Source organism: Candoia aspera, chromosome 1 (assembly GCF_035149785.1).
Source record: "Candoia aspera isolate rCanAsp1 chromosome 1, rCanAsp1.hap2, whole genome shotgun sequence".
In the NCBI taxonomy this organism is placed as follows: Eukaryota; Metazoa; Chordata; class Lepidosauria; order Squamata; family Boidae; genus Candoia; species Candoia aspera.
Window position 1 is genome coordinate 32,925,781 of NC_086153.1, and position 27,743 is coordinate 32,953,523.

Genomic DNA, 27,743 nt, shown 5'->3' on the forward strand with positions numbered 1-27,743 from the left:
ATTATGCTGTTTGACATTGTCTATGAACTCATGAATATGATTGGAGAGGATTTGTTGTAGTTTCTTAGAAAGGCTGTTCTCTCTGATGGCACTCCTCCCTGACACGCAGGTGACATCATATGCAGTTGACATCAACTGTGATGTGTTTTAGGTGTCTTGAAAGGATTTGTCCATGCTATTAGATCCATAGCAGAGGTGTTACCTAAATTAAGCAAGAGGCAGTTCTGATGATAATTTGTCCTGACTGCCACCCAGCTACAGGATGAGAAGTCAAGGAGGTGCAGTATTGAGGTTGCCTAGAGCAGGACTGAGTGTGACTTCCTTCAAGAAGAATCCAGAAGGAGTTAATAACTGGTTTGCATCAACTGAACTGGACTGACCCGATAACGCCCCTGCTATTGCCAAAGGATTATGCTTCAAATATTAAGCTGCAGAACTGATTACTCATTCACAGGAAAAATACTACCACCCATGAAAACATGTGAAAAAAATTCAATTATCAGGTGTCATTGACAGCATGTGTGCATTTATCACATTTACAGAGCAAGACGTTTATGAGCATATTAAAAAAGAGAACCAGTTTGGTCCAGTGATTAAGGCAACGGGGTAGAAACCAGGAGGCTGTGAGTTCTAGTCCTGCCTTAGGCATGAAAGCCGGCTGGGAGACCTTGGGCCAGTCACTCTCTCTCAGCCCAACTCACCTCACAGGGTTGTTGTTGTGGGGAAAACAGGAGGAGGAAGGAATATTAGGTATGTTCGCTGCCTTGAGTTATTTATAAAAATAAAAAAAATAAGGGTGGGATAGAAAAAATAAATAAATATTCATGTGATGACCTACAAGTAGTATAAATGTTGTGCCCTACTTTTAGGGAGTGTTAAGGCAGTTTCCTCAAAAAGCATTGGGAGTTTCCTCTGTTGAGAGGAAAGCTGTATGTGCTACACAACTTTTTTTTCCAACCTCTAAACTATTGTTACTTGTACAGGTAGACCTTGCTTAATGACTGCCCTGTTTAGTGACCATTCAAAGTTATGATGATGCTGAAAAAGTAACTTTATGACCAGTCCTCACATTTATGACCATTGCAGCATCCCTTTGGCCATGTGATCAACATTCAGACTCTTCACAACTGGCGGGCATTTACGATCATTGCAGCATGATCGCCATTTGCAAGCTTCACAAACAGCTTCCAACAAGCAGAGTCAATGGAGAAGCTGGCAGTAACACTGCAAATTGCAGTCACGTGATATCTTACTTAACAACCCATGGTGATTCACTTAATGACTGGGTGGAAGTGACATCGTAAGTCCGTCATGGTCATGTGATGTTTTGCTTAGTGACCATGTTGTTAGTGACAGAGTTGCTGGTCCCAATTGTGGTCGCTAAGTGAGAACTACCTGTAGATGTGGCCTACTGCCCCTTCTGCTCCCCTTGTCAGTACTGATTCAACTGCCTGCCCCATCTGTTTCTGTACAAGGAATTAAGAGCTGGGTGCACGCCATCTTGCCCTTCCCTCAATAGGCTACAAAAGTCATGAAGTGGCCTTGAGCTTTCCTTTCTATGGAAGTGCTTTATGTGTTGGAACTGCACAATATGGGAAGCAACTGGAATTCACAGCTCTGCAATAAAGTAAGTTACATTTGTATCTCCTTTCTGTCAAAAGCTACTGGATACAAAGATTAGTAGTCAAGTTAGGCCTGAGGAAGCATGAAGGTTCCTCCTGACTGGCTGCTCCTAATGCTACCTAAACATTTGCTCTTCTGATGAAAGCTAGATGTAGCAACTGACTTTTCACAATCTGGTGCATGTGGAGGGCAAACCTTCTCTATTTACAAGTCTCCAATGTTCTATTTAAGGGCAAGATGGATGCATGATATTCTAGAGGTGACGGACTCGTCCCTGGGGGAGCTGGGGGTGTTGACGACCGACAGGAAGCTCTGGCGTGGGCTGGTCCATAAAGTCACGAAGAGTCGGAAGCGACTAAACGAATAAACAACAAAATGTTCTATTTAGAGCCAGTTTAGTGTAGTGGTTAAGGCATCAGGCTAGAAACCAGGGGTCCATTAGTTCTAGTCCCACTTTAGGCCCAAGCCTGCTGGGTGACCTTGGGCCAGTCACTCTCTCTCTTCCCTAGGAAGCAGGCAATGGCAAACCACTTCCAAAATCTTGCCAAAAAACCCCCTGCAGGGACTCGTCCAGGCAGTTGCCAGGAGTCAAATTGACTCGAAGGCACACACAGACACACAAAGTTTCTATTTACATGATCAGCGTTATGTAGCCAAGCTGGAGGGGGGACTAAAAAGTCACCAGATTTTATTCCATAATTTTTACTGTTTGCACCAAAGTCCTGTTTCCATATATAGGTGCTTTGCACAATAAATGATCCTTTAAAACATATTTTTAAGGTAATCTAGGGTAAATCAGCAGATTTGGAAGAGGGACAGAGTGTGACAATGGTGCTAAATAGAAAGCCTGGGAAATCCAGCATGTTGTTGCTGATTTATTTGAATTAATATGCACTAAAACACTCCCCCCCCCCCAGTGATTTTGCATGTATACTTTAATGAGAGAGAGAGGTCAGACTAAATGCAATCCCTGGGGGAGGTAATGGCAACCCACCCCAGTATTCTTACCATGAAAACTAAATGGATCAGTACAACCAGAGATATGTCGGTATACCATCGGAAGATGAGACCCCCAGGTTGGAAGATGGTCAAAATGCTACTGGGGAGGAACAGAGGATGAGTTCAACTAGCCCCAGACATGATGACGCAGCTAGCTCAAAGCCGAAAGGACGGCTAGCAGCCGACGGTGATGGTGGTGAATGGCGAATCTGATGTCCTAAGGATCAACACACCACTGGAACCTGGAATGTAAGATCTATGAGCCAGGGCAAATTGGATGTGGTTATTGGTGAGATGTCAAGATTCAAGATAGACATTTTGGGCGTCAGTGAACTGAAATGGACTGGAATGGGCCACTTCACATCAGATGACCACCAGATCTGCTACTGTGGACAAGAGGACCACAGAAGAAATGGAGTAGCCTTCATAATTAATAGTAAAGTGGCTAAAGCAGTGCTTGGATACAATCCAAAAAACAATAGAATGATCTCAATTCGAATTCAGGGCAAGCCATCTAACATCACAGTGATCCAAATATACACCCCAACCACAGATGCTGAAGAAGCTGAAGTAGAGCAGTTCTATGAGGATCTGCAGCACCTACTGGACAACACGCCTAAAAGAGATGTTATTTTCATCACAGGAGACTGGAATGCTAAGGTGACCAGTCAAATGACACCTGGAATTACAGGTAAGCATAGCCTGGGAGAACAAAACGAAGCTGGACATAGGCTGATAGAATTTTGCCAAGACAATTCACTCTGCATAACAAACACTCTCTTCCAACAACCTAAGAGATGGCTTTATACATGGACTTCACCAGATGGACAACACTGAAATCAGATTGACTACATCCTTTGCAGCCAAAGGTGGTGGAAATCTATACAGTCAGTAAAAACAAGACCCGGAGCTGACTGTAGTTCAGATCATGAACTTCTTCTTGCACAATTTAGGATCAGACTAAAGAGATTAGGGAAGACCCACAGATCAGCTAGATATGAGCTCACTAATATTCCTAAGAAATATGCAGTGGAGGTGAAGAATCGATTTAAGGGACTGGACTTAGTAGATAGGGTCCCGGAAGAACACTGGACAGAAGTTCGCAACATTGTTCAGGAGGCGGCAACAAAATACATCCCAAAGAAAGAGAAAACCAAGAAGGCAAAATGGCTGTCTGCTGAGACACTAGAAGTAGCCCAAGAAAGAAGGAAAGCAAAAGGCAACAGTGATAGGGGGAGATATGCCCAATTAAATGCAAAATTCCAGAGGTTAGCCAGAAGAGATTAGGAATTATTTTTAAACAAGCAATGTGCGGAAGTGAGAGAAGACAATAGAATAGGAAGGACAAGAGACTCTTCCAGAAAATTAGAAACATTGGAGGTAAATTCCAGGCCAAAATGGGTATGATCAAAAACAAAGATGGCAAGGACCTAACAGAAGAAGAAGAGATCAAGAAAAGGTGGCAAGAATATACAGAAGACCTGTATAGGAAGGATAACAATATCGGGGATAGCTTTGACGGTGTGGTCAGTGAGCTAGAGCCAGACATCCTGAAGAGTGAGGTTGAATGGGCCTTAAGAAGCATTGCTAATAACAAGGCAGCAGGAGACAATGGTATCCCAGCTGAACTGTTCAAAATCTTGCAAGATGATGCTGTCAAGGTAATGCATCCTATATGCCAGCAAATTTGGGAAACACAAGAATGGCCATCAGCTTGGAAAAAATCAACTTATATCCCCATACCAAAAAAGGGAAACACTAAAGAATGTTCAAACTATTGAACAGTGGCAATCATTTCACATGCCAGTAAATTAATGCTCAAGATCATGCAAGGCAGACTTCAGCAATTCATGGAGCAAGAATTGCCAGATGTACAAGCTTGGTTTAGAAAAGGCAGAGGAACTAGGGACCAAATTTGTATTTCTAGGTGTGTCATGCACTGCCTACCGCTGAGTAATGCACAGACACTGGTTCAGTTGAAGCAGGCTCTGGTTTATTCATCGCGTAGTGCCAGTTGTAGAAAAAAGCTGAGAGTGACAGGAGCGCGCCGGTGCGGGGTTTAAATACCCCGCGCCGGTCAGCGCCCCCTCACTCAGGGTTACGTCACCCCCCCTTTGTCCAACATGCTGTCTTGCCGGTAGGTGAGGGGTTGCGAGGCCCCGCTGGCGCTCGGGGATCGCCCATCATCGGTTTCCTTATTCATCCGGTGATTGCTGTCAGCTGGGCGATCTCCGTTGCGCTAGCACTAACCGCTTGGGTGTGCCTCGCGATCCGCTTAGCCTTTGTATCTTCTTCCTTCTTCTTTGTGAGTTGATGGCTGCTTATCTTGAGCCCCTTCCCCTGTTTCCTCGTTATTGTCATGTGTGCCATTGCGCTGATGTCTTCAGCTCAACGGCACTCATGACATACTGCCCCCTGTCCGAATAGTGCCCCCCCCGGCTTTCCGGTTTTTTTTTTTTTTACCAGGAGAGCTGTCAAAATGTTTTTTTTTTTTTTTTGAATTTCCCGCCGGAGTGTTTTCGCCCCTCCCTTTGTTCCACCCCCTACCACGTGTCCATCTAGGGTGTGTTCCCAGTGCGCATGCCCCGGTCACACCCTGGGCGTGCGCATGCTCCAGCCACACCCTGCTTGTTTGGCTCAGTTCGGCGAGGAGAGAGGCGTGGCTGGTCGGGTGCTTATCAGCTCCAGGTAGGGCCCTTATTTTTATTCTAAGTGCGTCACCTTTGTTATGTGTGCTCCTGGGCGTTGCCCCCAGGTATGCACTGTTGACTTGATTGCCACTCCCCCGTGGGCCCGGGGCGGGGGGAGGGTGCTGGCGACCACTTGTCACTTCCTCGTGGGCCCGGGGCGGGGGGGGGGGTGAGTCCCGGGGGGGGAGGTCCACCCAAGTCGCGGGCTTGGGGGGGCCCTTTCACTTGGGGCATGGTAGGCGGGGGGGGCCCACGGGGGAGGGGGTATGCAGGTGCCGGTTTGCTTGTCTCGCCGTAGGCTTGTCGGGGTATGCCCGGTGAAAAGCCCGGGTCAGGTCAGGCGCGTTAACGTTGTGCGCCGCCACCCATTCTGGGTGGGGGAAGTGTTTCCACCTGACCAAATAGTGTAAAGTTCCCCGTTGCCTGCAGGAGTCGAGTATGTCCCTTACTTCGAAGTGATGTTGGCCGTCGATCATCACCGGTGAGGGCAGTGGCGTGCTTGGGTGCCATCGAGAGGTAGTTGCAGGTTTCAGGAGGCTGGTGTGGAATACCGGGTGGAGTCTCCGTAGGTTGTGTGGCAGGTCCAAGCGTATTGCCACCGGGTTCACTATCTGCGTGACTCGGAACGGCCCGATGTACTTAGGCCCCAGTTTTTTCGAGGGTTGGGGCGACTTTAGGAATTTGGTGGATAGGTAGACCATATCCCCAGCCTGGAACGTCGGTTGTTGGTGCCGGTGCTTGTCGGCCTGCTCTTTGTAGGCCGCCTGTGCTTCCTTCAGCGCTGCCGTGATTATTGGCCACGATTCCGCAATCTTCCATCCCCAGTCACTAGCATCCACCTGGGGTCCCGGGGGTTGTGGTAGCTCCGGTATGGGGACGAAGTCGTGCCCCGAGACTACCTCGAACGGAGTTTTCCCCGTGCTCGTGTGGACGGCGTTGTTGTATGCGACTTCGGTGAACGGGAGCAGTTCGGCCCAGTCGTCTTGATGGTAGTTGGTGTATGAGCGTATGAATTGTTCTAGGGTGGCATTGAGGACCTCTGTGGCTCCGTCCGTCTGGGGGTGCCAGGCAGTGGATAGGGCCTGTTGGGTCCCGGTCAGCTTTAGGAAGGCCCGCCAGAATTTAGAAGTGAATTGTGTGCCCCTGTCGGTCACCACACGTGCGGGACATCCGTGTAACCTGTACACGTGGATGAGGAAGAGTTTGGCTAGTTGTTGTGCGGACGGGACCGATGTGCAGGGGATGAAGTGGGCCTGTTTCGAAAAGTAGTCTTTCACCACCCAAATGGCCGTTTTCTTCTGGCTGGGTGGGAGGTCTACTATAAAATCCATGGAGATTTCCTCCCATGGGCGGGAGGGTTCCGCCACCTGTTGTAAAAGTCCCGAGGGCTTGCCTGGTGCCCGTTTGGCTCTGGCGCACGTTGGGCAGGACGCTACGTAGGCTTTCACGTCCCATCTTAGCGCGGGCCACCAGAATTGACGCCTTGTTAGGTGCAGGGTCTTAAGGAACCCAAAGTGTCCCGCTTGCTTGGTGTCGTGGGATCTATGCAAGATCGCTTGGCGTTGCGAGTCCGGGACATAGATTCTGCCTTCCCCCCATGCCAGGTCCTGTGCCATCGTTACCTTGTCGGGGTTTGCCAGGAACCAGGGGTCGGTTTTGAGGGCGGCGGTGAGGTCCGTGCGTATCCCCCCTGGTAGTTGCGGTTGGCGTCGTCTGGTCACTGGTTGTCCCGCCGTCGGTTGCGCCGTAGAGTCGTGCTGCCTCCGAGCGCCGCTCCGGGTGGTCACAGCCATCCCCAGTTGGGAAGCGGATAGGACCGTCCCAATCGTGTCTGGGGCGGGCTCTTCGTCTTGGGGCAGTCGAGAAAGGGCGTCAGCCAGGAAGTTCTTTTTACCCGGCATGAACTTCAGCTGAAAGTTGAAGCAGCTGAAGAATTGGGCCCATCGGACCTGTTTTGGGCTGAGGCGTCTGGGCGTTCGGAGGGCCTCGAGGTTCCAGTGGTCGGTCCAGACCTCGAATGGTTGGGCGGCTCCTTCAAGTAGGTGTCTCCATGTTTCCAGCGCCGATTTTACCGCGAAGGCTTCCTTCTCCCAGACGTGCCATCGTCTTTCTGTCTCGGAGAATTTCCTCGACAGGTAGGCGCATGGTTTCAGGAGTCCTGTGGGGTCCTTTTGGAGTAGGATGGCCCCCAGGGAGAAGTCTGAGGCATCGGCTTGGACCACGAACGGCCGTTTTGGGTCCGGGTGCGCGAGGATTGGCTCTGTGGTGAACAGCGCTTTCAACTTATTGAATGCGGTCTGGCACGCGGGAGTCCAATTCAATACTGTGCCCGGGTTCTTGGCGCGTCGGGTGTCCCCCACCCCTTTGGTTTTGAGGAGGTCCGTTAGGGGGAGGGCTATCTCCGCGAACCCCCGGGCGAATGACCTGTAAAAATTCGCGAAGCCGAGGAAGCTCTGGAGTTGGCGTCTGTTGCGGGGGCGTTCCCAGTTCACCACCGCCTCGACTTTTGCGGGGTCCATTTCTATGCCGTCTCTGGAGATTCGGTACCCCAGGTAGTCTAGGCGCGCTCTATGGAATTCGCACTTTGCGGGTTTGGCATAGAGCTGCGCCCTTCTTAGCTTATCGAGGACTTGTCTGACTAGGGTCACATGTTCCTCGTGCGTTTTGGTGTAGATAAGGACGTCGTCTATGTAGACGAGGACCCCTTTGAACAGGTGTTCATGCAGGACCTCATTGATGAGCTGCATAAACACCCCCGGGGCCCCCGCGAGTCCGAACGGCAGCACTTTGTACTGGAAGGCGCCTAGGGGGCAGTTGAACGCAGTTTTCCATTCGTCCCCCTCCCTGATTCGGATGCGGTAGTACGCCTCGCGAAGGTCCAGCTTGGAGAAGACCTTGCCCGTGGACAGGTGGGCGAGCATATCTTTTACCAGGGGTAAGGGGTATTTATTGGACAGGGAAGCTGCGTTTAGGCCCTGGTAGTCGGTGCAGAGCCGTAGGGTGCCGTCTTTCTTCTCCCGGAATAAGACGGGGGCTCCGACCGGTGAGCATGCTGGCTCTATGAATCCCCTGTCTAGGTTTTTATCGATGAACTCCCGGAGGGTTGCCATCTCCTTCGGGGTCATCGAGTAGATCTTCGGTCTAGGTAAGGGGACATCGGGCAGCAGGTCAATCCGACAGTCCGTCTTGCGGTGGGGGGGTAGTTGATCAGCTTCTGCCTCTCCGAAGACCTCGGAGAAGTCAGCGTATTGTTCCGGTAGGTCTGCTGTGTTGTCCTGTGTAGCCGCCTCTGCTCGTCCCACAGTGGGGTTGGTTCTGCCCGCCGGAACTGGCGCCCGGTACTCGCCATCGCCAAATAGGAAGGTGCGGGTCTCCCAGTCGATGCGCGGGTTGTTTGTCGCGAGCCATGGCATTCCCAATACTGCAATGGGTCGGCCGATGTGGGTGACTACGAACGATGTGCGTTCGGTGTGGGTGCCCTTTTGCAGGGTGACCGGCTCGGTCTGCATCGTGGCTGGTTTCCCTCCCGCTGTTGAGCCGTCCAGCTGGTGGAATGCCAGCGGCGTGGGGAGGGGGGAGCAGCGGAGGTCGAGTTTGGCGACTAAGTCGGGGTGGATCAGGTTTTTCGAGCACCCCGAGTCCACTAGTGCCGCGGCCGTGATGACTCCGTTGCCGGCAGAGAGTTTGATTGCCGCCATTATAACGGAGCTTTCGCCGTTCAGTCGAGGTGGTCCGCGCTGCTGTCCCACCGCCTGCCTCGCAACGCGTTTCAGGGCAGGCGGGGAGCGTTTCCCGCCGGCTGGTCTGGGTCTACGGCGTCCTCTCCCCCCCAGTAGGCGTCCCAGCCTTCGTCTGGTGTCGCTGTGGCTCCGGTCATTCGGCGGTGGGGGGGCGGCGGCGGGTTAGGTGGTCTGAGGCTAGTTTTTGGGGCGGGTTTGGGCACACTAGCCGGCGGTCGGTTGGCGAAGCAATCTGCCGTCTTGTGCCCCAGTTTTCCACACCTCCCGCAGGGCCCGCGATTAAATTTCTTCCTTGGGTATGTGGGACCGGCCGTCCCCACGTGTGGCGCGGGTACCTTTGGGCAGGTGTTGGTCGTGTCTTCCGTCGTTGCCATGAGGAAGGTGCGGTGCGTGTGTTCTGCTTTCCCCGCGAGGTGGATCCAACCGTGTAGAGTCTCCGGGTCGTCCCGGTAGAGGGCCCATTGGAGTACGTCGCGGTTGAGCCCCCTTTTGAACATTTCCAGCAGGGTGGTCTCAGACCAGTCGTTGATCTTCCCCGCGAGGGCTTTGAACTCGAGGGCGTAGTCCGGGACAGTGCGTGCGCCCTGTTTGAGTCTTTGGAGTGCGCTTTTCGCCCTCACTTTGGCTAGTGGGTCCTCAAAGTAGCTCTTCATCTCGGTGATGAAGGCGTGGAAGTTGGCGAGGGCGGGGGAGCTGGACCCGTACAGTTGGACGTACCAGTCCGCCGCCCGGTCTTGTAGTTTGATCGCCACAGCCGCGATCTTGTCCGCTTCAGAGTCATAGGAGTGTCCGTGCCTCCCCATGAACTCCCTGGCGTTCGTAATGAAGAACGACAGTTTCGCGGGGTTCCCATCAAAGAAGATGGGGAAGTCCTTTGGGGCCCGGGCGTTTTGTGAGCCCCCTCCTCTCACTTCCCGGCCTGTGGCGTCGTCCGCCTGGGCCGTTTGTTGACCATCATCTGGCCCGTGGGAGTGCGGCACCTCGCTCGGGGTGTGGACCTGTGCGGGGATGTCGTTGGGCGGCGCAGGGGACATCAACGATTGAAGCATGGTCCGGAGTTCCTTCAGTTGGGTCTCCATGGCCGCGAGTCTAGCTTGTGCGTCCCCGTCCGCGATCCGCGCCGCCGCTGGGGCCGGTTCAATCGGTGTGTCGGCGGGGGTGGGTCGTCGGTGGGGTTCAGGCACTCCCGTCCGTTGGCCCGCTTCCTCCGCCGTCGGCTGGGTTGCTTCTTCGTCCTACCCCGTGCTTACCGCCGTTGGGCTGCCACTCCACGCCCGTGGCTGGGGTGCGAGGTGGGGCGCGGGGTTCTCCGCTGGTCTCGGGAGGTATGTTGCTCCCTCCCGTGGTCGGGTTGCCTCCATCGCCATCTCCCCTTGGGGTTGGAGCTGAGGCTCGGGTTGGGCCGGGTGGGTGTCCATGGCTCCGGGAGTCCGCGGTGCCTCTGGCCTCGATCGGTCCTCCTCTGCTTCTTGCCGTGCGGCTCGCCCCCCTTGTCCGCGTCGCGCCGGCCTCATCGTTCCTGGTCTTCTCACCGTCTACTCCTCCCGCGGCTCGTTGTCGTCCGGTGGGGCTCGGCGAGGCTGAGTTTGTGACTCTCAGCTTTATGTCATGCACTGCCTACCGCCGAGTAATGCACAGACACTGGTTCAGTTGAAGCAGGCTCTGGTTTATTCATCGCGTAGTGCCAGTTGTAGAAAAAAGCTGAGAGTGACAGGAGCGCGCCGGTGCGGGGTTTAAATACCCCGCGCCGGTCAGCGCCCCCTCACTCAGGGTTACGTCACCCCCCCTTTGTCCAACATGCTGTCTTGCCGGTAGGTGAGGGGTTGCGAGGCCCCGCTGGCGCTCCGGGATTGCCCATCATCAGTTTCCTTATTCATCCGGTGATTGCTGTCAGCTGGGCGATCTCTGTTGCGCTAGCGCTAACCGCTTGGGTGTGCCTCGCGATCCGCTTAGCCTTTGTATCTTCTTCCTTCTTCTTTGTGAGTTGATGGCTGCTTATCTTGAGCCCCTTCCCCTGTTTCCTCGTTATTGTCATGTGTGCCATTGCGCTGATGTCTTCAGCTCAACGGCACTCATGACAAGGTGCGAAGATGACTGCAGATGCTGACTGCAATCAGGAAATCAGAAGTCGCTTAATCCTTGGGAGAAGAGCAATGACAAATCTCAATAAAATAGTTAAGAGCAGAGACATCACACTGACAGCAAAGGTCCGCATAGTTAAAGCAATGGTGTTCCCCGTAGTAACACATGGCTGCGAGAGCTGGACCATAATGAAGGCTGAGAGAAGGAAGATCGATGCTTTGGAACTGTGGTGTTGGAGGAAAATTCTGAGAGTGCCTTGGACTGCAAGAAGATCAAACCAGTGCATCCTCCAGGAAATAAAGCCAGACTGCTCACTTGAGGGAATGATATTAAAGGCAAAACAGAAATACTTTGGCCACATAATGAGAAGACAGGACACCCTGGAGAAGATGCTGATGCTAGGGAGAGTGGAAGGCAAAAGGAAGAGGGGCCGACCAAGAGCAAGGTGGATGGATGATATTCTAGAGGTGATGGATTTGTCCCTGGGGGAGCTGGGGGTGTTGACAACGGACAGGAAGCTCTGGCGTGGGCTGGTCCATGGAGTCACGAAATGTTGGAAGCGACTGAATGAATAAACAACAAAACACTCCCACCCCAGTGTTTTTGCATGTATACTTTAATGCCAACATTTTTTAAAATATACAGTTGAACAGGCATTTATAAAACATACAGCTGAAAAGATTAGAGAGTCAGACCGGATAAATGGGAAAATCCTACCTTTAGGCAGAGGGAAAGAATAACACAAAAGGGTAGCAAATTGTTATGTTTTACTTTATTTTTATAGCCAGGGATGGAAAGAAGTGTTATGGGACTTTCTGGCTAATGCACCAAAATAGTCTCTCCAGCTTGGTTCTCTATCCCAAATTTCAAACTCAGATCCTTAGGAGTCCTTCATAAGGGCTAGTTCACTAACTGAAAGGCCAGAACCCTTAATTTCATATATTAATATAAAAAGACCTAGTACATCAGAAATGAATAAGACAAAGAAGACTGCAGTATGCCATTAAAGCTAAGTTTATGAAATATCACCTCCCTGACAAAAAAAAAAGAAATTATTCAACAATATATTTGTCCTGTGTACAAAATCCACCTCAGCACTAATTAGAGATCCCTCCACTGGTTTATATTTTGTCTCTTATATCCTGAAACAGTATAATGTAGTAAACAATAAAATGGATATTTGAGCAAAGATGAGATTAGGGAAGTTGGAGACCTATCCCAAAGATGAATGAATTTTGTTACACCTTTCTGCACTTCTGCTTTGATTTTTCATCACCCTTGTCCAGCACCAGTTTTAAGGAAGGTTTTTTGGCAGAGTCACCTCTTACTTCTAAGGAATCGCCTTACTTTTTTTTGCCTGGGGAAAAATAAACCACATTCCCAGATGGGAACTTTTGTACACACTGACATCCGCAGAAGTATTTTTAACTGTTCTTCCTAAAAAATAATTAGTTCTTCTGGGATGGCATTGATGGAACACTTAAAGGAAGAAGGAATAAACTGCATCTCAAGGAAAAAATGTATTCTTTCCAAATCCCGCTGCCTTGGTAAACTACATTTCCCAGGGTGCTGTTGGGAGCAGATATGGATAGGACTGATGTAATTTAGGTGCAACTGAGGGCTTGGCACTTGCTTGGACATTGACTGGCTTGCTCCAGGACCTATTTTTGTTGAGCACCAGAGTGATAAGGACAGACCATCTGATTAAGTTGCCACTGCAGGAGTGGGAATAGGAAAAGATGCCAATAATCAGATGTACAATGTCCTTTGACACTAAGAAAAGAAGAGTAGTGTGTGTGTGTGTGTGTATTTGAGAGATTTAGCCTTCTCTCATTCTCTGTTTTTCTAAACAACAACTTAACAACTAGACAACAAGTACCAGACCAGCTCTGATTTGTAATGGATTGTTTTTTTAAAGTCTCTAAAATATTTATTTGTGTGTCCCTCAATTTATATCCCACTTTTCCATTCAAGCATGCTCAAGACAGTTTATAAAGAAACACCTCATACAATTACAGTGCCAAAATTAAAATATTTAAAAGTTTATTGTTGACATTTTTAAACCATACACCATTTTATACGTTGAGTGCTTTATTTCCCATTGTGCAATACTTTGAGATCTTGAATATGGGAAGTAACATATGCATTTATTAAATCATGAACAAACAAATGTGGGGTCGGTCTACTCTTTTAGGAAGACTGTCATGCATTCTGGCTTGTCTTCACATGAAGCATAATTTCTGCAATTCTTGCATAGTATCTCCAAAAGGACTGTTTTAACAATATTTATCCCCACCTTAAGAACATCCAGACCTTAATTACTACTTCATCTAAGTGAGTGCAAGCAAAGACAATCATAAAAATATCTCCATACTTTTGAGTAGGACTCCACTGTCAGTAGAATTGTTGGACTACTGTCTCACTTTTCAAATGAAACATGTATTTGAGGATCCTACCAAGTTCTGGAGTTTGGGTCGGTGTTTTTGAGCCAGGGACACATGGATCACTAGTAATATACAGAAGTAGTCTATCTGGGGCATGGCTCCCCTTCCTCAAAGAACCTATGAGGGACGGTGGGAGCGAGAGAGAGAAAGCGGTATTGTGTTGCGTATACCTGTTGTAAATACCTGCTATAATTAACATCACTGTAAATAGTAAAAAAGCATAAAACCTTCAACTGTTTTGTTTTCTGTGTCAATTGCCACCCTTGCAAAAAAAACAACCTGTCACACTGTGACAGACACAATCAAAACTTTCTTTTGCCATATTTGTTATAGACACTTACTGGTTTTCTACTTGTGTAATTTATTTATTTATTTATTTACTTACTTACTTACCTACTATCCTGCCTTTAATTATTTTTATAAATAACTCAAGGCAGCAAACATCCCTAATACTTCTTCTTCCTCCTATTTTCCCCACAAGAACAACCCTGTGAGGTGAGTTGGGCTGAGAGAGAGTGACTGGCCCAAGATCGCCAAGCCAGTAATTAATACAACAATGCTAGTTGCAGCTGCTGGTGGGGGAAACTGGATGATAGGTCCTGGCAAAAAATATGGTGCTAAGAGGGCAAAAAGTAACAATGCACATGTAAAGCATTCACACTGTGCATGGTGCAAGATCTGAGTATTTTCATAACAATTTGCAGTTTATAAGATTGCAGCAGTGCAAAGCTGTAGTGTATGGGCAGTAGGGCTAGCCCAAGACCCTTGGCTACTGGAACTGAAGAATGAAAGAGCATCTTCCCATTTCACAAACATATCAAGCCATCTCCTGCCATTCCATGACCTCCAAACCTGTATTGCTTTCTGAAGACACAAGAGATGAGCCAACAGTTCTCCACTCTCTGAGGTGACCTAAAATGAAAAGGGAAGAGGCAATTGAGTTTTGGCAGTTGTATACTCCTTACCTCTGCAAGATGTAGTTTAGGATTAGGCCCTTGATGGTGATAAATTGACATCAGATAATTACTGTGTTGTCAAGGCAGATTTGCTAATTAAAAACTTCCAACTTCTTTAAAACTCCACTGCAAAGTATTCATGGCTCTGGCCTACCATGACTTACTCTGTGCTTGGTACCATATTAATTTTTATGACAGATCTGCTCAAGCACTTCAGGAGTTTCAGCTAAGCATTGTTGCTCTTCTGAAAGGCAAATCCAGATCTTTCCCCTACAAAAAGAGGCCATAATCCAGATCAGAACCAACTGGCTCCAGTTAAGCAACATGTCACTGAAATCCATGGGAAAACTTCAGGGTAAATGAAATGCATACAGAAGAAGAGGATATTTTGAAATGAGAAAAAGACTCCTTAGCATACACAGGGAATGTGAAATATTGATCTTCACATAATAAAGCAAAACTCTGGAAAGGAGCTGAATAATAATTTATGGTGTACAATAATAAAATGAATAATCTTTTTTTTCCTTTATTAAATTCACAAAAATGAAGATTGGGATGATAACAACAACAATAACAACAACAAAATCAAAAGCATATTAATGTTAAGTCATCATCTGCTTGGCAAAATGCATTGGTAAAGCATGGTAAAAACAGGCAAGATAATGGTTTGGCATTGTGATTGCAGCTCCTCCCCTTTGTATGTACAAGCATTGTTGATACAAGTACAAAAAGTGTGGGGCTTGGATCACAATGCCATAACCTTCATCTTACTTAATTTGACCTTCCCTGAATACATTGCTATGTCAAGTTCAATTATTTTTAAATATTACAAAAGCCTGTGTAGGTTAATAGCCACAAATCCCCCACAGGATATGCCTTGTAAACAGATAGAAAAAGCAAAGTAAATTATGCAGAAATGTACACTGTAGATGGAACAGCTCAAGAAAGTTTGACTGAAGGGATTCCGGTGGGAACATGGCAGTCTGAACAGCTGTGCTCGCAGGCTCTGTGAGCAGAACTGACAACATGTCAATTTTGGGGCTCAGGAAGGTTTTTCCTGAAGCCCAGGAGCATTTTTTTGGAGAGAAGAAAACACTTGGAATTACCCCATTGGTCCTTGGGAATGCTGCTTGCAGCCAGAAAATCGCAAACAGCGTTCGTGATCAACTCGTAAGCAGCTGAGAGGCTGGGGCATCACCATTTCCAAGCTGTGCTATACCCTTAAAGGAACATTAAGACTGGCCACCTCATTTCTAAATCACCCAATTTATTCTTCTTTTACTGTAAGTTTATGTACCCTAAGAGAGGCTTTCTACAGCAAGGAGAAACACGTTCTCTTGGTGTTTATCACTATTTTTGTGATTAATTTCTTTAAAAAAAATTCTTTTTAAATTTTGGATTTTGCTTCCCATCCAAATATTAAGGAAGGTTGAGAGTATGTAATCATCTCCCTGCTATTATTTTTGTACCAGATTTGAAGATTTTAGCATTTTCCTACAGGTTGCTGTTTGAACTTACAGCTTTCTGTTGCTACTTTCCCTGGAAAACTACCTGTTACCATACTTTCACTTCTGTAACCATGTTTTGGAATTTTTCTATTATCTCCCACTTTTGCTGGTTAAATGTCTAGGGGGTGCCATAATCTACTGCATGAGACATGGAGGATTTCAAGCAGACTTTCTTGGATTTTCATTGTGACTTTAAACAGATCCTTTTTGATTCCTGTCAAGTTTTTATGCAAGGCACTCAGGACATTGTGGAAAATATGAGGTCTAAAATGTGCCATCTGGTTGGGGATGTCATGGAAGAAATTGGAGAGCTTAACAAAGATAGAAATGTTTCTTCTAATAGCGAGATCGGGGCTTCTGTTGAAATGCTGGATGAAGATCGAATAGTTGAGTTGAAAAAAATTAAAGATCGAATTGCAATGTGTAAGTGAAACTGAATTGCTGATGGAATGGTATAGAAAAGAAGGGGTTATTATGTATGGGAGGCTTTTTGTTGAGAAGTCAAAATTCTTGATGAGGGCAGTTGGGCTGTCTGATTTCTTTACGAAAAATAAAGTCTGTGCGCATTGTGGGGATATGTAAATGCTCTGGTTTATTTTGAAGTGGGGTAAGGGCTTAAGAATATTTATTTGCATTGCTTCTAGGGCTGGTTTGACTTCATTCATCTTTAACAATTTGGATTAAGATAAATAAGGTATAATAAATGCTTGGTTTTAGGCTTAATATTATTAATATTATTATAATTGTTGTATTATTAATTATAATGGCAGGCAATGTATATGATTTTTAGTTTGATTTGTATTATAGTAGACAGAAATGTATAGAATAGTAGTAGGAAAGAAATAATTAAATAAATATTATCTTTGGTAGGGGGAGTTGATTAGGAGGTGTGTATGTGTGTGTGTGTACACATACACACACACAGTATATGTATACTGTATATCCTTGCTGTTAAAAGTTGGAAGTCACCTCTTCTTGTAATTAAAAAAAAAATTCTTGTGTTTTCACACTTTTTTAGGTTTTTTCCTTTTTGTAGTTTTCTTTTGTTTTTTGTACTTCTTATCTTTGCCTTAAATCTAATAAAATTCTTATAAAAAAATAAGGAAGTTTGACTGAATTGCTTGAAAACACATTTCCACTAATTCACTGCAGCAGATCAAAGGTATAGAAGCTAGAAGTCAACAGGTTTGCGTCAGGCGAAAAACATTAGACATTGATTTCTGCCCACTTTGAAGCTTTTAAAGATACAACTGACTTTTGGTTGTATATTGTGCCTTTCTGGTCTAACAATGTTACTTAAAGTTTTAATTTTTTAAAAGATTGTTTTTCTGCATATTACTATTGTTGTGTGTACATTCTGGTTATAGTTTCTTTTTAATGAATTACTTTTAGTGAAAAAACAGGATAGAAAGTGTATAAATAAACTGTTGAGGAAGAGACTTGAGACAGCTGCATGGCACTGGCTTTTCAAAATGGAAAATTCCCATCTCATTTGTTTGGGACTGGAGAAACTGGGCAGGGGAGGTGCATTTCACCATATTTTTTCAAGTGTAGATGGTGACATTTCCTAAGAGTTCCCATGGGTGAAACTTATCATTAGCTATGGCCGTAGCATGGAGCCTTTACTTCTCTCCCTACACGCAACATCTCTTCTGCATATTTTGTTCTCTTGTTGCGAGCAATTGTGTTCGCAAGGAACAATGTTATTTTGCATCCTCTATAATTGCTGGGCATTGTCCCTCCAAGAGGAGGAATAAGTGGCAGCAACCAATATTTTATCTGGGCTGTGTGTGTGTTTAACGGCTGAGAATAATGAGATACTTTCTGTGCAGGCTTTAGAAAAAAAAACTCCAATGATGTCCTTCATCTTGCTTTGGTTAATATCTTGCCCAATGAAAATGTCCTGAGAATTTAGTTTGAGAAAATAGTTTGCATACTATTTTGTGACTTTTTCTTTTAACCTAATAAAGGTTAAAAAGAAATGAGCGAAAAATAGCCAATTGGAGCAAGAAGAACAACAAAGAACAATTTCCAATAAAGGAATTGTTCTTTTTTTGTTCTTATTGCCCCAATAGGTTACTTTTGCTGGTCATTGCTTTTCCTCCCAAACAAAAATCAACCTCCCTTTGCAAGCCAAAAGCAGCAAGAGATTTTTTTTTAAATTACTTTCCAGTCTCCTACTGATTGTGTTTATACATGTGTGTAGATAGAGTGTATGGTACATGTTTACGTGAATCACTCAAGAGATGTGTGACCAGCAGTGCAACAGTACATGTGTGACTGAGGAAAAGTTCTAGAAAATCAAAATGATAATATTATTAAACATTACTAATAAAAACACACCCAATTATTTTCATGGGTCTCTAGTCATTATGTGCTGAAAGTTGCAGATTCATTTTGAAAGCACACAGGAAGAAAAATTCAATGGCCTTGCCTAGGGCTTTGAAAGGAAATAAAACGGAATGTAAAATGTCAGCACTGCTGTATGTTTCCATAGCACCCATATCTATAGTTATAAAATACATAGCTAGAGAGACAGGGAGGCAAAATCCATATTACTCTCACTTAGAGGAAAGAGTACTCACTAGAGCACAGAATTATTGACTTCTCTTGCAGAGAAAGGTTAAGACTTATATTTAAGTTGCTACCGCAAGTCAGCCAAGCAGAAGAGGTCACGCATGTTCCACCTTCAATAGCCCATTACTGTTTCTGCTGTTTTTCAGTGGCTGGCCAATGAACAGCATGAACAGTTTCACATTTCTTTAGAAAGGACTTACCTCAAAAGCCAAGATTCCTGATTACACAGGGCCTCAGTTTACCAGATCTTTGAACTTCGATCTTCCCAAAGACGTTTTTGACCATTCATGTTTTCAGATACAGGGGTAGAAAGTACTGGATGTGGACATATACAAATATGAGGACAACAATCTTTTTTCTCTTGGCATTTAAAAGAAGGTGAAAAGCAAGAGTTTTCAAATTGTAGCAATCAGCAAAGGCCAACTTGGCATTGGTGAGCACAGGCCTCCACAGGTTAGGGTGGGACAGAGGGTAAGGAATGGGTAGTTGTAGTTTTGAATATTTCTGCAGTTTCTGATATTTCCAGTACAAATTTTTGTTTCCGTAGCAGTATGTGGGTTCATTAAAAACTAAACAGAAGAGAAATACAAAACAAATTCAGAAATCTCATGCGCATCTGTCCATATATGCTCATTTTTTAATACTTTTGCCCAGCAGATACACTTTTTACAAGCATTCTTTTCCTAAATACAACAAGCTTTTGTTCATATCTTAGGCAAAAAGGGCTGAAACATTTTTAACTCCAGAACAAAGAGATAACATTTGGAAGTGGCTCAGACAGACCCCTCCCTGACTCACAGGGGCATAAGAAGGAGGGAAGCGATAGCACAATCAGACTTGCAAGATTCTGTTATTATAGCCAATTTCAATAAAAGGAGTTTTAGCCTTCATGTGGTGTTGATTTCCTGATCTGATCTACCTAGTGGGACTGACAGGTGGAAATTTGAGGGTGGGCCACTTATGGGGTCTGTAAATTGAGATCAATCCTACTTGTCAGGCCTCAGTGTTAATTCCCAGTCCTAGGTCACCTGATCCTCAATGGCCTGGCCCCTGGCTGCTGCTACTAAATGTCAGGTTGGTGTGTAATTTGAAGCTTATTTAATCTTGGGTGAGTCAAGTGACCTGATAGATATAACTGAGACCTGGGTGGACCCAGAGCGGGGTTGCCCTCTTGGAGATGTGCCTGCCTGGCTTTCATGTCTGACAGTAGCTGTGGTTCCATTGCAGGGGTGGTGGCGGCGAGGTAGCAATTGTCATCCAGGAAATTTTAGGGTATTTGGAATGCTAAATTTACCAATATATAGGGATGTTGACATCCTCATGAAGTTACAGAAATATGGACACAAACAGGCTGTGTCCCTAATAAAACAAGTTTCCTGTTCTTCCCCTCTAATAAAGGTATAAGTTTACTTTAAATAAAACTGACCCTGAATTCCAAATTGTCAACTGGATTATACATAACTTGCAGTCATTCAGCCATTGGAAGTAGCCTAAAATGGTTTGCTAATCCAAATCTATAATCTCTGTCTGTCTGTCTGTCTGTCTATCATCTACAGTATCTATCATCTCAAACTCACTTCTCCAATTGACACTCAAAAGCATCATTTCCAAATAAGAATGCTTTGACCTAAACCTCCTTCTCCCCTTCTCCTCCCTCTCCCCCTCCCCTCCCCACTTCTCCTCCATTTATACATATAAAACTTCCAAGCAAGTGACATTGGGTCATAAACATCTGGTACAAATTACAATGCTGAAAAAGATAATGAAATGCAGACTGGGACATCGTGATGCAACTCTGGCCTTTTGTACTTGCATCTTAATGTTGAATGTGAGTACACTTGGTCTGGGGTGTGACATCAAAAAGAAATGTTGATATGTGACCCCCCACCCCCAGCCCCCTATATATGCTTATGAAAGGAGTGGAATATCCAAGAAAAAAGCAAGATTCATTGGGTAGATTTTGATTAGGCACACTCAATACTTTATTGCAGGTTGTATTGCAAAATCATAATCATAGTAATGATATAAAGATGTACATTTGGTCCTTTCTAATAAAATGGTCTGGTATGCATCATCTTCCATTTCTTCTACAACTTTCTTTCCCAGTTTTGAACTTTTAGCTTGCAGCCCTGCACACATTTGCTTGGAGTCAAGTTTCATATTGAATTGCACCATCCTTCAGTGATTCTCTGTACTTCAATGATACTCACACAAACACACACATAAAATCAGCTTTCAAAGGACTATCATGGTAAGATGCCATTGTAAGTGAAGTATATTTATGAGAGAGTATGATAAATTATTATAAATAGTTGCATTTTTACCATCCCTTAATTTATTAGTTTGACTCTTGTTTGTCTTAGGCTATGTGAAAAATATTTAATATGGATTGCTTATATGGTAGGTTGCGAAATATTTGATAGCAATGTAGTGGTGAACTACTGCTGCATGTAACTATTTTCACTCTTCTTAGGTCTATGTATTGCATATAAAAATTTGAAATCTTGGAACAGGGTTCCAAGACTTAGCTTTTCCCTTTCATATTCTTTCCAAGAGTAAATTTGCTATTCTCTTTTTCTATGAAAAAAAATTCACTGGAATAAACTGATTTCATACACAAACATTACTAGTATGTTAGACAAGAGAGTGATATGTGAACAGCGTAATTATGATAAAAAGTACGCTTTTTATAGAATTGCAGACAGAAGATGATTTTCCCACTGTTCAAATTGCTGATAATGTTGTGAAAATTGGTGTGTATAATTCCCCTATTGGAAGTAATTAAAAGTTCAAAACTTATAAGATTTTTTAAAAAGATACAGTTTTTGTGAGAACAACAGTCTTTAAATTAATCCCATAATCCATTTAATTTAGATAATATTAAACTACATCCTGTACCACTTACCTGGAGTAAGATCCAGTGAACTCAGTGAGATTGTGATACTTAACACACTGACTTATGTTAGCATGCAAAAGAATGGCTTAAATGACTTTATACCATGCCAGGAAAGAAGTTTGATTACTGTTTTCTTGCACAATTATGTAACTCTGTTTTTTATTTATTATTCACATTTCTATCACCACCCATCTCCCCCTAAAAGGGGGACTCTGGGCGGTTTATAATAAAATTCACCTTAAAACCTGACATCATAAAATCACCAATACTAAAATAATAAAAATATAAAAATAAAATCCAAGTGGGAGATTTCCATTCCATTGGGAGAACTCTACATCACCAGCCACCCCCAGGAAGAGCTATTGCCCTTCCCATCCCAGGCGAGGTGGCAAAACCAGGTCTTCAAGCCCCTCCGGAAGGTCAGGAGCAAAGGGGCCTGCCTCATCTCGGGGGGTAGAATGTTCCACAGGGCAGGTGCCACTGCAGAGAAGACCCACCTCCTGGACCCCGCCAGATGAAATTCTCTTACAGACGGGGTCCGCAACATGCCCTCTCTGGATGAATGGGTGGGGCGGGCTGATGTAATGGGGATGAGACGGTCCCTCAGGTAACCTGGCCCCATGCCATGTAGGGCTTTAAAGGTGATAACCAACACCTTGAATTGGACCCGGAAGCAAACTGGAACCCAATGCAGCTCACGCAGTAGAGGTGTTATGTGTGCTGATCTTGGAGCACCCATCACTGTTTGCACAGCCGAATTTTGGACCAACTGAAGCTTCCGGATACTCTTCAAGGGTAGCCCCATGTAGAGCGCATTGCAGTAGTCTATATGGGAGATGACCAGGCATGAGTGACTGTCCGGAGGGCATCTCGATCCAGGAAAGGGCGTAACTGGTGCACAACCTGAAGTTGTGCAAAGGCCCTCCTAGCCATGACTACCACCTGCTCTTCAAGCAGGAGTTGTGAGTCCAGGAGGACCCCCAAGTTACACACGGGTTCTGAATGGGGCAGTGCAACCCCATCCAGAACTAAAGATGACAACTTCCCGGATACCGAGGAGCTATCAATCCACAGCCACTCCCTCTTACCAGGGTTCAGCTGAAGCCTGTTGCTCCCTATCCAGGCCCCCACAGCCCCCAGGCACTGAGAAAGGTCACTGAGTGCATCACTTACTTCACCCGGGATGGAGATATATATCTGAGTATCATCAGCATACTGATGGTACCTCATCCCGTGGTGACGGAAGATCTCACCCAGCAGTTCCATGTAGATGTTAAATAGGAGAGGGGAGAGAACCGAACTGAACCGAAAAGCAGGGGTTGAGGGTCGGATCTCTCATCTCCTATCACTTGCTTTTTTAAAGACAGAAGTTTTTGCCCATTATGTAACTGGTTCAGCCTCATCACAAGCCAGTTCTCCTGATAGTTGGCCAGTTTAGCACTGTTAAATCAGTTGGAATAGACTGGATCATAAAATCAATTGCATAAATGAAGTTGTTTCATGCTTCGAAGAAATGGAATATTTCAATTCTAATATAGACAATTAAATTGGGGTAGGGTGTGGTGTGTATTGAGCCTCACATTCACAGTGGATTTATGTATGCATACAGAGTCAGCCACTGAAGTGCATAGATGTATGTTTCAAGGTTTTGCAATTGTATAGCAATTAGGCAATATTTCTATGAAACATAACTGCTTTTTCAAACTAGTTTGCCTCGAACACCTCATACCTGGGTTAATATGACATGCATAACCAGGTCACATAAAGACGTAGCAGATGTATTTGTATTGCAAGCTAAACTTGGTTAGAATTTTTGTACTTAATATGTTGTGTGAATTGAGACTTTTTGGTTCAGTGTATTGTGCAGATCCACAAAAGGGGTTAATTCAGCAAACAGGTGGAACATGTGAATGCAACCTATATATTTCCCCAGTTCTGCCTTTGTACTGTAACAGTTGCTACAGTGCAGTGGTTTGCTTATTTGTTTAAGAGACTTACATGGCTGCCCATCTTATGAGCCATAATTCTGGGCAACAGCAGAGTTATCACAGCAATAGTAAAAAATAAAAATAAAAATTAAATATCTAAAGAAAAGAACAACTGCAGGTGCCCTAGACCAACAGACGTTAGTACATAAAAAAACACAGCCATTGGGTTCCAGCCTCACCCTATCCTAAGGGAAAAGCCAGCTTTTGAGTGGAACCATTCAGACTCAATAAGTTTTCCCATTCAATTCCATATAATGGGCACTTCAATACAGGTGGGTAGCTGTCTTTTCCAATGGAAAAGAGGGACCTGCCCATTCAAGACTCTCTCTGCCATTGGAGCACAGACAAAGTTTGGAATCCAAGTGGTATCCTACAGAAGAATGGAAGACAATGCATTACTCAATTGTACAAACAGTGCAATGGTGGGGTGTGAGAAAAGGAAAACAATTTTGCTGTTTAGTTGAATTATACTGTGCATTGAAAATGATAAAAATATATGATTCATTATCTTTGCAATGGTATAAATTATTCATTATCCAGTTTAATTAGCTTTGCAACAATGATATTATTATCTTTACAAAAATCACCACATGTGCCCCATTTGCCCTGCATCTGCTAATGGCAGGCAGTGATTAAGCTAGACAAAAGGGTGCAATTCACATCCCACTGATACTAATTATATAGCTCCCATACATCTCAATGGACCTGGCCAGCACCCAGCACTGGCAAGCACTTGCTTTTTTAAAGACAGAAGTTCTTAATGCAGGCAATTTAATGCAGGCTTTGTAAAATTGTAACAAGATGAACATTTCATTTATGTACTGATAGCAGGTGACTCAACCCCTGCTATCAGTGGATTGTCTTGCATCATGACACTATCAGCATCTAAAGAGTAAAAGTGATTTAGTTCTGTATTCTGTATGTAGGCAGAAACACCTATGACTGTGCTGCTGCTATCCAGCTTTAGTCAATGATGATTTAGACAAACTTATTTTTAACAACGGAAGTTTATAATTATCTTGGTTCCAATAAATTTCAAGTGAAATAGAAATGTTAAAAAGAAAAAAAACCCAAGCACACAGAAGCATGTTATTTTCATAAAAGGATGGGGAAAAAGTATTGTTTTATCCTCCAATAGTTAGACAGTACTCTGGGCTCAAATATTTCCAGAACTTGAAAAATACCAAGAGCTACTGAATTGTCTTTTTAAATTAGGGAAAAGGAAGAAGGGGAAATTAATTTGTCATGAAGGGTTGGACAAATTTCTATCATTATTTTTTAAAAAACAACAACACACGTTCTCTCCGAATTAAAAAAGGAACCTTCAGGAAGTGGGTGGGATTGGGGCAGTTTCTCTTCAATAACACCAAATATATACCTTATGTATTGCCAAATGCCATGTAGGTTTACCTGACCACTTTCAGACTTCAGAGCACATTGCTAAAAAGCTTCAGAGAGCCTGGAGGCGGGGCGGGTAAAGAAGGCAAAAAGACTTGTTTTCCTTCTTCCCTTTTTCCATTTTTGCCAAGTCCTAAATAGGATTCCTTGGGATGCTTTGACCTCTTGCAAAGGATCAGGAACCAGAAATAACAGGCCAAGACCAATCATGGTCCTTTTTCTGGACTAGGCCCACTGGACTTCCTGGTTGTCTCTTCCCCAGAATTTCTAGTACCTCACCATTTTACTTCTCGTCATTTTTTTTTTTCACTTTCATCACTGACTTATACAATCATAGAGCTGGAAGGAGCCACTGAAACCACTGATTTTAACTTCCTGTTCAGTGCAAGAATCCAAATTAAAACATGTCTTCTTGTACATATCCACTGAAAGAGAGCCCACCATTTCTCTGAGTAACTGATTCCACTAGAAAAGTGCTCTAACTGTTGGGAAGTTTTTTCAAACATTCAACTGTGATCTGTTTTCTTGAAACCTAAATCTATTATTCTGTGACCTGCACCCTGAAAAGAGAGAGAGGAAACAAATTTTGACTTTATAATTTGCTGCTCCTTCTTTTATTGGAAAACTCAAATTCCCATCCTAAAATATTTATGCCATAGGAATCATTATTTTTCTGTTAATAAACACTTTTTAATGCAAGTTTTAAAACATTTTGTATTCAGGTTTGTAAGAGCTTGAGAACAGAAGAAACATTTGTGTTTTAATGCTATCCGTCTGCCTTTAATGATATCTGGGTCTTTTTCTAATCATTTTAATTTACATTTATTTATTTATTTTATTTTATTTATTACTCATATTTAGCCACCGCTCATCTCCTCCAGAAGAGGGACTCTGGGAGGTTTACAATAAAATTCCCCATAAAACATAAACATTAAAATCACATAAAACAATTATAATAAAACCCAATAAATAAATAAAATCCAAGAGAGATGTAAAATCCAGGCTGGTGGGAGGGACTCTAGGGTGTGAGCCACCCCCAAGAATGGTTATTCCCTTTCCCACCCCAGGCGAGATGGCAAAACCAGGTCTTCAGGGCCTTCCAGAAGGTCAGGAGAGAAGGGGCCTGCCTCACCTCTGGGGGCAAGATATTCCAAAGAGCGGGGGGCCACCACAGAGAAGGCCCGCTTCCTGGACCCCGCCAGATGAAATTCTCTTATGGATGGGGTCCGTAACATGCCCTCTCTGGATGAATGGGTGGGGCGGGCCGATGTAATGGGGATGAGACGGTCCCTCAGGTAACCTGGCCCCGTGCCATGTAGGGCTTTAAAGGTAATAACCAACATCTTGAATTGGACCCAGAAGCAAACTGGCACCCAGTGCAACTCGCGCAACAACGGTGTTATATGTGCCCACCTAGGTGCACCAAAAATAGCCCACGCGGCTGCATTTTGGACCAGCTGAAGCTTCCGGATACTCTTCAGGGGTAGCCCCATGTAGAACACATTGCAGTAGTCTATATGGGAGATAACTAGGGCGTGAGTGACTGTTCGGAGGGCTTCATGATCCAGGAACGGGCGTAACTGGCGCACAACCCGAAGTTGTGCAAAGGCCCTCCTGGCCACGACTGCCACCTGCTCTTCAAGCAGGGGTCGTGAGTCCAGGAGAACCCCCAGATTACGCACTGAGTCTGTCTGGGGCAGTGCCACCCCATCCAGAACTAAAGATGACAGTTTCCTGGAAGATGAAACCCCATCAACCCACAGCCACTCCGTCTTACCAGGGTTCAGTTGAAGCCTGTTGTTCCCCATCCAGACCCCCACAGCCCCCAGGCACTGAGAAAGGGCAGTCACTGCATCACTTACCTCACCCGGGATAGAGATGTCTAATTAGGTATCATCAGCATACTGATGATACCTCAACCCGTGGTGACGGATGATCTCACCCAGTGGTTTCATGTAGATGTTAAACAAGAGAGGAGAGAGAACTGAACCCTGTGGCACCCCACAATGGAGGGGTCGAGGGCCGGATCTCTCCTCTCCTATCACCACCGACTAGGACTGGCCCTGGAGGAAGGAGGTGAACCAGCACAGAACTATGCCACCCACCCCCAACTCCCTGAGCCATCCCAAAAGAATACCATGGTCAATGGTATCGAAAGCCACTGAGTGGTCAAGGAGAGCAAGGATGGATGCACTGCCTCCATCCCGCTCCCGCCAGAGATCATCCTTAAGTGCGACCAATGCAGTTTCTGTCCCATATCCTGGCCTGAAACCTGACTGAAAGGGGTCCAGATAATCCGTTTCCTCCAGGATCCTCTGGAGTTGCAACGCCACCACCTTCTCAACCACCTTCCCTAAAAAGGGGAGGTGGGAGACTGGACAAAAATTGTCCAGCACAGTTGGGTCCAGCGATGGCTTCTTGAGGAGGGGGCATACCAGTGCCTCCTTAAAGGTGACCAGGAACACCCCCTCACTCAAGGATGTATTTACCATTGCTTGGACCCAACCACATGTCACCTTCCGAGCTGCCTTCACCAGCCAGGAGGGGCATGGATCTAAATAACAGGTGGTGGCATTCACAATCTGGAGGATCCTGTCCACTTCCTCGGGTCCAACTGGATCAAACTGCTCCCAGATAAGAAGGCTAAAACGTTCCCTCTGTATCTCCACAGACCCTGCTTCACGCATGGAGTCCAACTTAGATCGGATCCAAGTGATTTTATCCTGCAGATGCTCAGAAAACTCTTCTGCACGGCCCTGTAGGTGGGTCACTGGGCCCACCTTCCCCAAAAGGGTACGTGTGATCTTAAAAGGACTGTTGGACGGAAATCTGCGGATGCAAT